The 14,300-nt window shown below is 42.8% G+C and overlaps 1 long non-coding RNA gene across 1 annotated transcript; it reads left to right on the top strand.

Moving 5' to 3' along the window:
- The first annotated feature begins 2,919 nt into the window (after positions 1-2,919).
- LOC125552660 lies at positions 2,920-13,776 on the top strand. Its single transcript, XR_007303718.1, has 2 exons — positions 2,920-6,134; positions 8,235-13,776. It is a non-coding gene; the product is annotated as an uncharacterized LOC125552660 (long non-coding RNA).
- The last annotated feature ends 524 nt before the right edge of the window (positions 13,777-14,300 follow it).

Below are 14,300 nucleotides of genomic sequence, written 5' to 3'. Positions count from 1 at the left end.
CCTGCTGGTTATTTGCAGCTGTATCTTTTCATCCGTCATACTATGTTGTTTTGCATCTTGAATCCTTATCAGCCTCGCTTTTAACTGTTTTTGGGCAGGAGTAGAGCAGTTGGCTCAACCTTGTGGTTTTTGCCCCCTTTTTACGCTTTTTTGTATGGAGAGGCTGGCCTGGAAAATATTATCAGGGACCTTATGCAGATTAGCCCTTGATCCCCTCTGCTAGTGAAAAATTTCGCGCACCTCCTCGCCGTCTTTGGCAGATCAAGCCGCGGTATTGGCGGCCAAGTTGGTCCTCCGACCAAGCGCGCGCTCCGGCCACAACGTAGAGGCCGGAAGGGCACGCACGTGGAGGTCGGCGGACAAGACGTATCATCTTGCCCCACAGGTGCCGCGCCACCGTCGATGGACTCTGCTGCTGAGCACGCGGTGGCGAACAATTCTCAGGGCTGAGCCCAGCTGGCGTGGACGTGCCGTCAAACACTATTTGTATGTTTAGAAATAGGAATCAGCCCTGGTTCCAGGGCCGGCTCTGGGATTTCAAAGGCCCCAGGGCGAACTCCACCAGAACAAAGGTGGCTGGCTTTGATCATCTTGTCTCACAGGTGCCGCGCCACCGTCGATGGATGCTGCTGAGCACGCGGTGGCGAACAATGCAGAGGGGTTCTCAGGACTGAGCATGATCTCGCATGGGCGCGCCATCAAGCACTACTTGTTTGTATATTTAGAAATAGAAATCAGCCCCCATCAAATATGGCCATTCCCTTCTCCTGGTAGCGAAAACCCAATAGAGGTTTTGATTCTCAAAAAGACCAGAAACTTGAAAATATTCCCACTCGCCATGTGAATTAAGTTTAAAAATAGGAGAAGAATAGGGGGTCAAAAGTAGAAGTATCTGTTTGTTGTTCGTTTGTGAAGCGTTTTTTATGTCACTGATCAAATTCTCGGGTGGGATGATTTTTCGAATTATTCAGTACCATTTTGCATATATGTTCTGCCTGATGAATTTGTAACTCGTTAAACTCATCCCGCAAAAAAAACCCGACTCCCCGAAACTGGTTTTCTACCGTTTGGAATTGGCCACTAATACGCGTCGGCGCACCGGCCCAACGGTTTCTTCCGGTCGAGCGTGATCCGTCGGATGCGATCCAGGTGGGCCATTGGATTGGGCAAAAAAACGGTTTGCCCCAAGCTTCTCCTTCCTCTCACTGGTCCCGCATCTCGTGCATGTCCTCGATTGCACGCCGCCGCCTCCGGTCGCAGCACTCCGCCGCCTGCCGCCCGCCCTCACTGGCGTCCTGCTCGTCGCCGCCGCCCTCACCGGCATCCTGCTCATCGCCGCCGCCCACCGCCCTCACCGGGGTCGATCACCTCATGCGTTTTCTCGCCTATGTGGATGCATCAGCGTGTGCCCCAGTGCACGACGACCGTGCTCCGGTGGCGACCATATCACCAGTTCCAGCAAAAACATGGCCTCCTGTTCTCTCCAGCAAAAAAATGGTCGAGGAATGTTGGAACCAGCAAGAAGATTTGCTGGAACCGTACTCACATTTTGCTGGAACCGGCCTTTGTCGTCTCCAGCAAGAAGATTTGCTCATCACCGTGTTTGAAGCGCCGTCATAGCAAAATATGCATGGATGTAGCAAAAATATTTGCCGGTGGTAGCAAAACAGAAGCACAGTTGCAGCGAATCACCGTTGCGGCCGTCGCGGGTTGCAGCTAATCCACGAACGGATGAAGCAAAATCCAGCGGCGGTTGTAGCAAAAACGTCGCCGCCATCGTCGAATGTCACAGCTAAGTCGTGAAGCATGTAGCAAACAATGATGTCGGTAGTAGCAAAAAACATCAACTGTTGCAGCTCCCTACCGAGGTCACACCTAATCTGTACATGGTTGTAGCAAAAAAATTCACCCATGGTAGCTCTGCCAAAGCCGGTTGTAGCACACATAGTCTTCGTTCCAGCAAAAACATATAGCTTGTTGATCGCCGCCGTCGTTGCACGTCGCAGCTAAGCCGTGAAGTATGTAGCAAACAACGATGCCGGCAGTAGCAAAAGCGACAACGGTTGCAGCTTTTTTGGTACTGATAGTAGCCAGCCCTGACATATGTCGTCGTGGTTGCAGCTCCGCGTCATGCTCGCCACTGTGCCGTGCTCGCTGCCGATGCTCGCCGTCGACACTCGCAACAAAAAAAGTTGTCAAAAAAACAGCTCTGTGTCGCAGCACCCTGTTGAATCATTTTGAAAACCTGGTTCCAGCAAAATGAAGCTATGGTTGTAGCAAAAAATCGCTGGTACAGAAAAAACTCTGATAGTAGCAAATGACATCTCCTGTAGTAGCAAAACTCTGAGACGATTGCAACTTTTTCGTTGTGTAATCGCGGGTTGAAGTTTTCTATAAAGCTGGTTGAAGCTTTCTATAAAATTGGTTGAAGCTTTTCAATTCAACGGTTGAAGCTTTTTCAAATTTGATGGTTGTAGATTCTTTTTTATTTCATAGTGGTCGGATGAAACTTCTCTATTGCCCCGTTTGAAGCTTTTTCAAATACCATTTGAAGCTTTCACATGAACTATTGAAGCTTTTTTCAGTTGTGTGGTGGGCCATTGAAGCTTTTTCAAACTATGGTTGAAGCTTCTGTATGAACGCTTGTAGCTTTTTGTCAGTGCATGGTGTCTAGTTGAAGCTTTTATATACCACTGGTTGAAGCTTTCAAATCGAACGGTTGTAGCTTTTTTGGTCGTCGGTTCCAACATCAGTGGAGGAGCAAAAATGCTTTCAATGTTCGTTTGGGAGAAGATGGTTGCAGCGGCGGGGGAGGAGATTGCGCTGCCGTGGTTGTAGCATATCCGGTGGACGGTTCCAGCACAGGAAAACTACGAGCAGCAGCTCGCCAATGGCATATCCATCGCGGCTTCCAATGTCGGCTCGCTGGGGCGGAAGGAACCTGTAGCCGGGGGGCAGTGCAAGAAGTGGGTGTGGGCGCCGAGGGGGGTGGAGGTATGGACCTGCGCCGGATTGGGATTAGTCGGCGGCGGGATCTGAAGCAGGAAGACGAGAAGCATGGCCATCCCCGTGCGTCGATGCGGCCGGGAGAGATAGAAGGGGATAGGGAAGAAGACAGGGAAAAAAGAAAAAAAGTGAGGGCACGGAGGTACGCGAGGCGTGCGATACATCTCGATCGCGTGGCTCGTGCGGGACCAGCCGAAGTATCGGCCGGCGCACGGTACACAAACACTTCCCTTTGGGATTTCAGTGAATCTGCGCTAAGGACATGTATAATGATGCTATCTTAGAAGTGTCACGTAAAATAAATAATGAGATGGAGAAGAGAGAACTCATAAAAAAAGACTTGTCTTCTCTTATTTAAGAGAAGACAAAAGACGATTTCTTAGCACAATATGTATCACCATGTTTTTAGAAATAGCTAGTTATTAAAAATAAGACTAAAAAATGATCGGCAATTTTTTTATCATTTCTAAATTACATGACTTAAAATAAAACTATCTTATGATCTTATCAACATATCCTAAACTAAACCGGATCCAGCCCGATCACCGGCCACCTCCACTCGCTTTTGATTCTCGCCGCCCACCCGTCCCCGCAAAGCATAATCATGCCTTGCCAAACACGCGGCCACGCCAGCGCGGCGAAGCCGTATCCGGCTAGGAGCCGGTTGGTGCCTGGCCGAGGCCGGCTCCCCCTCCCCAACCGCCTACAAAAGGCGCCCAGGTGCGCCCCCTCCACCCCGCGCTCCGGCCTCCCCCCTCTCTCTCTTTGGAGCCTTCGTTCCTGCCGCGCCTCCGCCCTCGATCGCCTCCTCGCGTCTCCGCGACTGTTTCCGTCCCCTTGTCCATCAAATCTCGATTCGTTTGGTTTAACGATCGATGGTGGATTCCAGTTTCTCGTGCTCGGTCAGATCGGTTCCTGGTTCCGCCACCTGCCTGCCTCCGTCGGTGATTTTGAGATTTGAATTGATTGATTGAATTTAACACGAGGTGGATTCGAGGCCCTCGTGGATTCTTGCTGTACCGGCTGATCTAGCTTGCTTTTGGTGCATGCATGTGCTCTCATCCTAGATGCAGAACCAAGAGGGCGAGCGCTAGTTCCGAAGAGATGATAATAGATGAAGGGGGTGGAGGTTTGATTTCTATTCATGGTTGTTTTGATTGATTGGTTACAGTCCAACGGTTATTCTGATATGGTTAGATCTTCTCGGATGATCAAGCTTTCAATCTCTTACCAACTAGGCTGGAATATCTCCAATCCCTCCTATGTACAATTCTGATTTGGACATTTTGCTAGTTGTCCAGAAAGTGGGATGACAGGGCCTGATGGGAGCCACTCATCTTCTTGCTGACCTGGGCGTGTTTGGATGGTCACTCTCTGTTTAATTTGTTCTTCTCCACAATTCAATTAGTCTCCCAACAACTCTGATTGTCATTTGTTGCTGGCTCTCCAGAGCGGGCGGTACTATTTTGGCTCGGCATGGCGTTTCTTCCTTCTTATGGGGTTCAACTTTCTGAACCTTTCTTGTTGATTATAATAACTCATCTGACAGTAGTTTCCCCTGCCTTAGTCATTCAGATAGTGTCTTGCAAGAGATATAATCGGAACTGTGTTGTCTACCTGACCTTCCCAGTCGAGACAGGCTTACTTTATTTTATCTTCAACTCATCGTTTAATCTAGTTTTCTTCCTAACTGAAACATTTATTTATCGAAAGGTATCTTGCTCCTTCAGGAACTCAAGGCCACCAACCTGATGCTGAGTTTGCAGTTCTTCTAAATCTATCTTCTCCTTAACTTAGAAAATATAATACGAAGATTTCTTACTAGGCAATATTTCGAATTCAGATTTAGCTGCAAAGGTGCAAGAATGAAGCTTCGAACAAGTGGCACATCGTACAACCGGAAAAAACTTAACCTCTTATCCTCTTATTTTTATTTAATTCAGCTACATGTTCATATCTTTGATTTTGGTTTTTTGCTTCTGCCTTCCATGTCGTTGCAGATTTGTTTTGGCCCAAAACAATGCTGGTAGTGAGTCTGAACCTGTAAAAATCGTCTGGTTTGCCATCTATCTCTTTGTCTGGATCCCTGCGTTGGTCTTCCTGCCCATTGCTATCTGATATATTTATAGGAAGTTTGGTTCTACATGCAAACTTGTGCTTTGTATACGTGTCACGGTGTCAGGTCAGTGTCTTGACTGTTGGTTCATTTGTGTTGGCTTCCATGGGTTGGTTGCAGGACTGGATCTGGTATGTGGAGATCCTTGGGGTGTTTTATGTCTAAGAGATTTGAGGCAGGTCAGATTTGAATGGTTATCGCTCGTGTGGTCTTCTGGTTCTCATCACGAGTTCCAACATCATCAGCTAATATGAGGTGGATCCAAGGTCCTGGAGGATTCTTATTGTAGCAGCTCATCTCGCTTTTGGTGTGTGTTTGTGCTCCTTTAGATGCAGCAGAAGCAAGAGTGTGCAGAGATGAGTCAAAGGGTGGAGGTTTGGTTTCCTTTAGATGAACAAATGGTCAGATCTTCCCGGAGGACAATGTTTTGGTGTTCAACTGAAGTTTTGGATCGCTCATCAACCTAGAACTTGTGATCCGTGTTTGGATGATCAAATTCTCGATTCCTCTGACTTTTAACTTATTCATTTTCAAAGTACAATAATTTACTCTCCAGAGGTTCTGATTTGGATTATTATTTGTGGATCTCCAGAAATTTGGATTTGGCTTAGCATCGGGGGTGACTTGTCGTCTTCTTTCTGATTTGCTTTGGATGAATCATTACTTCCTCCATTTCATTCATTTCTCTCCACAGCTCACCTTCTGTCTACGACAATTCTGATTTGCATTTGTTGGTTCTTCAGAATTTAGGGTTATACGGCTTAGAGGGAGCACCTATCATCTTGGTGATCTGCGTTGGATGATTATTACCTTCTTAGTTTAATTTTTTCTTCTCCAGAGTTCAATTAGTCTCCCAACAATTCTGATTGTGATCTGTTGATGGTTGTCCAGAAATTGGAATTACAGGGCCTAGCGGGTGGAGAGCGGCGTTGCAGAGGCCGAGTGTCAGGTAGCTCGGTATCCCCTTCGTGGGAAAGGACTTCGCGATTCCTTCTTGTCAGGCGTTTCCGAGGTATACGGGCTAATACACACATGCATGCATAGTGCAACCGTATGGAAGTGGCACATTGTCAGGCCCTGCTCGCACGGGTTAAACGAACGCGGGTTTTTGAAATAGCACAGGATAAGCCTGCCCTGTCTGCAGAGTTGCAGCAGAATTATTGTTGCACTGGCCCAACAAAAAGTATTTATTTTCTATTCAGCTATTTTTTGTATATGTACCATCCGAGCATTTCTCTTTTTTTTATAAACTAATCTTCAAATTAGTGTGCAATTAGTTATTGTTTTTTAGCAGACAATTAACTAACTGTGTGCTTCTTCTTAATTTTTTTTAAAGAGCTCTCTTAAGATGGTCCCTGTTACCTCTTAAGAGGCAAGAGAAATATTTGCTTTGTTCATTCATCAAGGATATATTTGACCACACAAATTGTAATATGGCAATTACTTGACAAAACTAATGTTTAAAACATTTCCCACATCTCCTTTTAATATAATAATAGTTCACATTTGACCCCCGTACATATGTGTTGTATCTACCATATGAAGATGAGTAATTATCATGTTGTATAATATGATAAATATCCATGTGATACACACTACAAAAGACATTTCAGTATGTATATTCGCATCATTCTGAGAGAGCCAATAAAGAAAAATAAATGTACACACATGCTAGGACCGTGTGACTCATTCCTGTGTAAGAAATATTCAAAATGTTCTCCATTATACATTATCTGCTCTAACAAAAAATGTGTTACCCCTCAAAAAAGATGTGCAATAACACTGGTACACATGGTTGCTTTGTTACAGAAAAATTCTGATGGTATTTTGACTGTTTTTTTGCTATGGTTTGATCAAGCAGTATTCATTTATGGTGTTTTCTAAAAACAAATGCAGTGCATTTTCTTTTTAATTTCCCAACCGACAACATAATACAAGCATAGATATATATGACAGGACATGACAAACTTCTTATTTCATTTGTTAGACATGATGATAAGGTACGTTAAGCAAAACAAAGTTGGAAACAAAATATGGAATTAATTAGCTCTATTTATTTTATTTTCTTACATACTCCCAGTTTAAATGGAAAGGAATAAATTATAATGATTTCCTTTCTTAACTATACCGCAACAATGTCCATACTAAACCCCACACCGTCATTAATGGTATATTACCTCATATTACCTGCTAAGAGGTACTCCCCCCATTTTTATGTACTCTGCATATTAGTTTTGACTGTTGTCTAAATAATAAGAACATTTACAGTAACAAATCTACATGATGTGAGAATATATTCAATTATGAATACAATGGTGTTAATTCGGTGGTGTACATGTTATTATATTTTTGTACAAACTTGTTGAACGTTTATAAGGTTTGGCGTTAGACAAATTTAATATACGGAGTAAATAAAATCGGAGGGGGTAATAGTTATATCAGCCATTAGATAATTAAAATTTAACGGTCTATATTGCTTTGGACCACCTTGAAATTTCTCTAAAAAATGTTATGCCGCCGTTCGGGTGCTAATAACACATGTTCATCGCTAATTTCTCTATTTCCATAAAATTTATTCTCAAATTATTGTGCAATTATCTACTATTTTTTGATCAAATATTTAGCTAAATGTGTCTCTTTTCTTTAAAAAATGTTGTGCATTCGGGTGCTAATAACACATGTTCATCGTGGATTTCTCTGTTTCTACAAACTAATCCTCAAACTAGTGTGCAATTGGCTACTGCATCAAAGTAGTATCAATATTCTAATCTGCCTGACGTCGCACACGTCGCTATCTGTTAGAATGTAACAGCCACGGGCTTACTCCACCTGCTCGTTTTAACCTGTGCAGTCTGCTTGCCTCTTTTCGTTATGATTAAAATCCCACGATTAGTGTTAAGTTATGGTTAAGGACCTTAAATTATTTTTTGTTAACTGTTTCAGCCCTACAACTTTTTAATACATACCAAAATCATATATTTACTATACTAACAAGCAAACAAAAATCCGCGTCTTACTGTTCCTCCATTTTCACATTGCTAATCTCTCATATTGAACAAAACTATATTCAACGTGGGCTATCATTATTGTGCTAATCTGCTGGATCATGCAGTAATTCTCCGGCGCCCTCCCACCCTGACAAGTCAAACCATCATCAATTTTCTCAACAGTGGCGACCTGCGAAAAGGAGTGATGGCCCATCTAATAACTTGTACCTGTCCCTTCAACTGTTGGCGAACAGTGGAATACGGTGATATACGGATTGCTGGAAATTGCAATACGACTGACAACACATATCCCAATGCTAGTTGGGTGGGGTGGATTCCGTGCTGCCTGCAGACCGGCCTCTGCAACGTTTTTTCGCTAGCGGGTGGTCCTATTTTGCCTCGGCATGGCGGTTCTTTTTCTGTTCGTCGACTTTCCTGACCTTTCTTATTCAATATAATTGAACTCTCCAGACATTTGTATTTTCTCTGCTCTTAGTCGGTAATTCTCAGTTCTTGCAGATACTGGCTTCGATAATTGCAGTTTGGAACCGGTGTGGTAACCCGTCATCCCTACCCCCAACCGAGACATGCTTAGTTAATCTTTACATCCTCATTGTTTGATGCATGCTTTAGCTGAGCCGAGTTTTTCCTAACTTGTAGAAAGGTATCTTCCTCGGTGCAGGTCATAGTTGATGAATTCAAGTCCAATCTGGTGCTGGGCTGCAGTTCTTCTAAATCTACCATTTTTTTAACTCATCATAAGTTAGATAACCTTTAAAGTTATCTCCCTTTGTTTTAGTCTCTCCACCGTTTTGTTTTGGTGCCCCAAAATTCTGATTTAAACTACTTCTTCGTGGCTTACAGAAATTGGAATAATATGGCTTAGAAGGCGGTCCTATTTTTCCTCAACATGGCGGTTCCTTCTGTGGCTCAAAACTTTTTCAACCTTCCTTACTTAAATCTCATGGCATTAGGTTTTCTCTGCCTTAGTGGGTAATTCTCAGCTCTTGCAGATATTGACTTGGAAAGGATATCCTGCAGTTTGGAACTGGTGTTGTTATCGTCCGTCAACCATAGCTGAACTTCCTATCTGAAACAGGCTTACTTGTTCCCACCCATCATTTGATCCATACTTTAGCTATTTATAAGTAACATTTTCCCCTAACTGAAAATTTATAGAAAGGTCTCTTGCTCGTTACAGGTTGTAGTTGACGAACTCAAGCCCAACCTGATGATGAATCTGTTTGCAGATCTTCTAAATCTAGTATTGTTTCAATTCATTGTTACTTACATGACCTACACATTATTTTACTAGGCAATATTTTGTAATACAGATTCATATGCAGAGGTGCATGAATCTAAGGATAATCCGAAGCTTTCGACTAATGGCACATCCTACAACCGAAAAAGACTCTTGCCATCCCTTTTTTTAAATTTCATTTAGCTACTTGGCCATGTCTTTGATATAGGTTTTTGCTCCTGCCCTTCCTGTGCTTGCAGATTTTTCTTTAGCCCAGGCCATGTGGGTAATGACGTGGAATCTGTTAAATATTTTGGTTTGCGATCTAGCGCTCCGTTGTTCGATTTGTTATCTTAACTCTTGATCCTTGTGTTCTATTGGTCTTCTGCAAGTGCGGGTTGCAGGATATAATAGTTAGGAGTTTGTACCCAAACCTTTGCTTTGTACATGGAGTCAGTTCAGTGTCTTGTAGATGGTCTGTTTCATTTGCTATCGCCGCCTCCATGAGTTGGCTTGCAGGACTGGATCTGGATCTGGATCTGAATCTGGTCTGGACATGTAGCTCCCTATGGTGTATAACAGTATGGTGAAGGGGTTTTGAGGCAGGTCAGTTTCCCATGTTTGGTCACATTGGTTTACTGGATCCCTCATCTGTGCTCGGCGACGAAAGATTTGAGTGGCTACCTTAAGTTCTTCGATTTGTCTTCGTCTAATGGCTCATCAGTATCGTTGTCCCTAGATATGAGGTGGATTCTCGTTGGTTCTCGTTGTAACAGCTGATCTTGCTTGTGGTATGTGTTTGTGCTCCTTGAGATACAGGATGTTGTGGAGTGATGAATCAAAGGATCAAGGTTTGCTTTACTGTCCGTGGTTATTTTGATTGGCTCAATGGATGGTTATAAGCTAGGATCTTGTGTGCTGAAGTTTTCGTTTTGGATTGAAGCTGTGGATTGGATAGTTAACCATGGGATGGGGATCAGAGAATTTTCAAACAGTGTTTATAATCGATCCTCCTCGATTTAGTGTCTTTGTTTTGCACAGTCAAATTTAGCTTACAACATCTCCGATATGGATTGTTCTCCAGCTATTGGACTTATGGGGACTTTCTGGAAGGTGCCCTGTTTTGTTTCACCATGTTATAGACGGTTTCTTCTGTTGACTTCAATCTTTCCTGATTTGCTTTGAACATTGTACTCCTATGGTTTTCTCTGCCCTTGGTAACGTGTCCTTGCAGATATTGACATGGATGAGAGAATTTAGTTTGCTATCTGGAACTGGTGTTGTTGCCTAACTGATATTGACATGGTTATAATGCATTATTTAGCTGTTTCAAGTAGCTTTGTCTCCCCACAGCGAAAATTCATGGGAAGGTCTCTTGGTCGTTGCAGGTCCTAATTGACTATTTAGGTCCAACCTGATGTGGAGTTATCTGTTTGAAGATCTTCTAAACCCTACAACTTTCCAATTCATGAACATTCAGATTGATTTGGTGGATGTATAAGATTTGAAGGTTGCTCCGGGGCTTCAGTCTAGATTGGACATCCTACAACCGAAAAAATTCAGTGCTCTCAACAACCAAAAAATTATCTTATGCTGAGTTATCTCCTGAAGAAACTTCTGTTGTCTTGGTTGCCTTTCGCTTGTAGGATTGATTGTGGTTTTTCCTCCTGCTTTCCTGTGGTTGCAGATCAAGCCATGCTGGTAGCGATTCAAAATATGTTACCTTTTTGGTTTCTGATCCTCTCTGTGGTTTACTTTGTTATATCTGTACTCCCCATCCATGTGATTCTGTTGGCCTGGTGGGCTTGTTCTTTGCAGTATATGTTGGAATTGTTGTGTGTTCCCTGTAGAGTCATCTCAGTGTCTGGTCTGCTCTCAATGCAATAATTAGCTTTGTTCCTCCTCCAATCTCCAATGGCTAATCAACGATTCTGTCTATCACGTAATACAAGGTGAATTTTATCTCGTTTATGTATGCACCTTTGTTGGAGATCGTATTGAAGGGTAGAGAGTGATTCATGGTTGTTCTTTAGCTCTTCGGATGATATCTTAAGTTTGAGATAAGAATTGTTGGTCATGCCTGCATGGTTGAGGATTCATAAGTGTCATGAGGCGTGACTGGACTGTTCGGATATACTCTCCTCCTATTTGATTTCTCCATGTGAACAGTTTGGTCTCTGTTCTGAGTATTATTTGGATTTTTGGTTGTTCTCCAGCATTTGAATGGTGCAGAACTCTAGGAGATTCTTCATGATTCGATCTTGTCAAACTTCTCTCTGAGTGACAGCTTTCAGTTTGAACTTGCATTCAGTGGTAGTTTGGAGTTAGTAGTGTGCACATCTGATTTTTTTCAACCATCCTGAAGGATCTTACTTGGTTTCTGCTTCAACTTGCATGTGGTTTGGACGGATCGCATGTTTTGCTCCGAATCAACAAAATACTAGAAGTAAAACAATGGTTCTAGGAAGTTTAATATTAATGATGTCCTAGGAAGTTCCTTTATTAGTCTCAAACATCAGTTCATACTCAAAGTTTCTATAGCAGATTATCAAATTTTGATTTGGCTGTATTATTACTTGGTTGTCATACTGTTTCCAGAAGTTGGGTTTTAATATTAGGTTGCTTGTATCTATAATTTTATCTCTAGTATCTTTAGCTTGCAAATTTATCACCTAATACATGTACATGAGCTCTGACTGCAGTAAAAGATTTGTCGGTCTACTGTTCTACATATTCTTGTCCACACTTGGTTTGTTTATTTAACTATTTTCCTGGTGAATTCTTTATGATCATCTTATGACAGACAAAGAATTTTTGGTGTGCACAGATTTTTAACTTCGGTGATAAAGAAGATCCCACCTAGTTTGCGGCTCTCGCACTTTAGTTGGTTTAACAGTAGTGGCCTCCTGACTTGTAGTTAGGTAATGTTGATGACTTGATATGCAGAAAGAGGCTAAGGAATTATTGCCATATACTAAAACAATGGAGAGTTGAAGGTTCTGAACTGGAAGCTTGAAACTCTACTCCTGATGTCATCTCAACTAATTATGATTCCGGTTTGGTGGTATGGAATTGATTTTCAGAAAATGATGTTCTTCTCATTGGTGCTTCTCCAGTGAGACCTGCATTACATATCTTCCACTATGCATCTTCTCGGTTTGCTAGGGAACTTCCTAGTTGTAGTTTGACAACTAGCAAAACAGTCCTGCCAATTTGATGATTCCTCCTGATTGTGTACTTTCAACTCAAGTAGCTCATATTCCTGGATTAAAGAGAAAAAGCGTTCACACATCTTACCGTCTTCTAATGGCTAATTTGATCTGGTTTATGGGATCTTCAACTACATATTCTCAAATCTTTAATTACATAATCTCGGTTTTCTGGGAACTCCCTAATTTCAATTTGCTTGGCAACTAGCAAAAATACTAATTTGACGATTCCTGTGAATTGCATACTCTTAACTCCAGCTATACATATGCCACACATTATATTTCATAGTCAATACATTATCCTGGATTTTTAAGATACAAAAGTATCTCCTCTGACCCTATAATGGGATAAAACTGCAAAAGATAATCATCCTCTAGATGTTGGTATATATTCTTATTGTCAAGATTAAAGGTTTGGATCACCCACTACCACTATATAAATTAATTACTCTCATTCAGGTCCTGTAATTTACAGCTTTGTTTGTTTGTGCCCCTATGTCTGTCTTATGATCTTGTGCAGATATTTATTGCCTATGCATAGCTGAAATAATTGGTTATAGTGTTTGCTAATTTTTGTGTTCTGTAGTTTTGTAGTTTAACACTGCCTTTGCGGGTCCCAAGCCCGGATGAGAAAATGTGGAGGGAACTCTGAACTTGCATGGCCTCCAAATATTTGAAATTGAGTAACAGTGAATGAAGTGAGTAGAAATTACAGTACTTACTGGCCTAATCGAATAGTGAATGGTCGTCACAATGGTCGCTCTCGGATCCGTCGTCGGGGCTGCGCGGGGGCCCAGCGGCGCTTGGATCCGTCGTCGGGCGGCAAACCGGACGCGCCGCGCGGTGTGCATCGCCGCCGGGTCTGGCGCCACAACGCGCTCCGTGCGCGGGAAGGGGATCCGACCCTCGAACCTGTCCTCGATAGATTCACGGGGACGAAGAAGTAGCCGGAGTGCAGAAACGACGAACCAGAGCTGTGTGGCGGCAGCATTGGCGTCGTCAACGGAGACCCCGGCTGTGTGAGACGCATACGGTGGGCCGGTGGCCCCCCTGCTTCTTCTTTTTTTTGTTATTATAGGTCAGGTCAAGTTGTTTTGCCCCATCAGCACTTACAGCAGGCCCCATCTGTCAGATATATGGTGTTAACACGCGTCTTCTCTGTTCGAAGTGTTGACGGCAAGAGGAATCGGAACCAGTGGCTAAAATGGATTGCTTTCATCCTTGAACGGCTGGTACCAAAGTTATTATTAATGGAGTGCCTGGGCGGCCAATCTTCCACGCAAAAGGGTTTAGGCTGGTCATAGTGGGAGTAACTTATACTAGTGTCATGCATATGACACTAGTCTAAGTTACTACCTTCATAGTGCAAAGTAACATAATAGTAGTGATTTCATTAATTAGCTCGTAGACTCATCTTGTCTTGGAAAGCGCTATGTTACAGTAACATATTATGTTACCACTTTTCATTAACTACATGCCACATAAGCAAAAATTTCTCGAAGTGCGCTATGTTACTTGCTAAGTTACTCCCACTATGACTAGCCTTAGACTAGCCGCAATGGGTAGTAACATAGACTAGTAACATGAGCATGTTACTAGTCTATGTTACTACCTCTATAGTGGGGAGTAACATATGTGTGGTAACATGGAGCACTTCATTTATTAGGCTATAGACACATCTTGTCTTGACATGTGTGATGTTACTCATACTAGTAGTAACTAGCTATGTTACCACTTTTATC

This window comes from Triticum urartu, chromosome 4, assembly GCF_003073215.2.
Source record: "Triticum urartu cultivar G1812 chromosome 4, Tu2.1, whole genome shotgun sequence".
NCBI lineage: Eukaryota > Viridiplantae > Streptophyta > Magnoliopsida > Poales > Poaceae > Triticum > Triticum urartu.
Note: the sequence above shows the minus strand (reverse complement) of the source record. Positions and strands in the feature narration are given on the sequence as shown.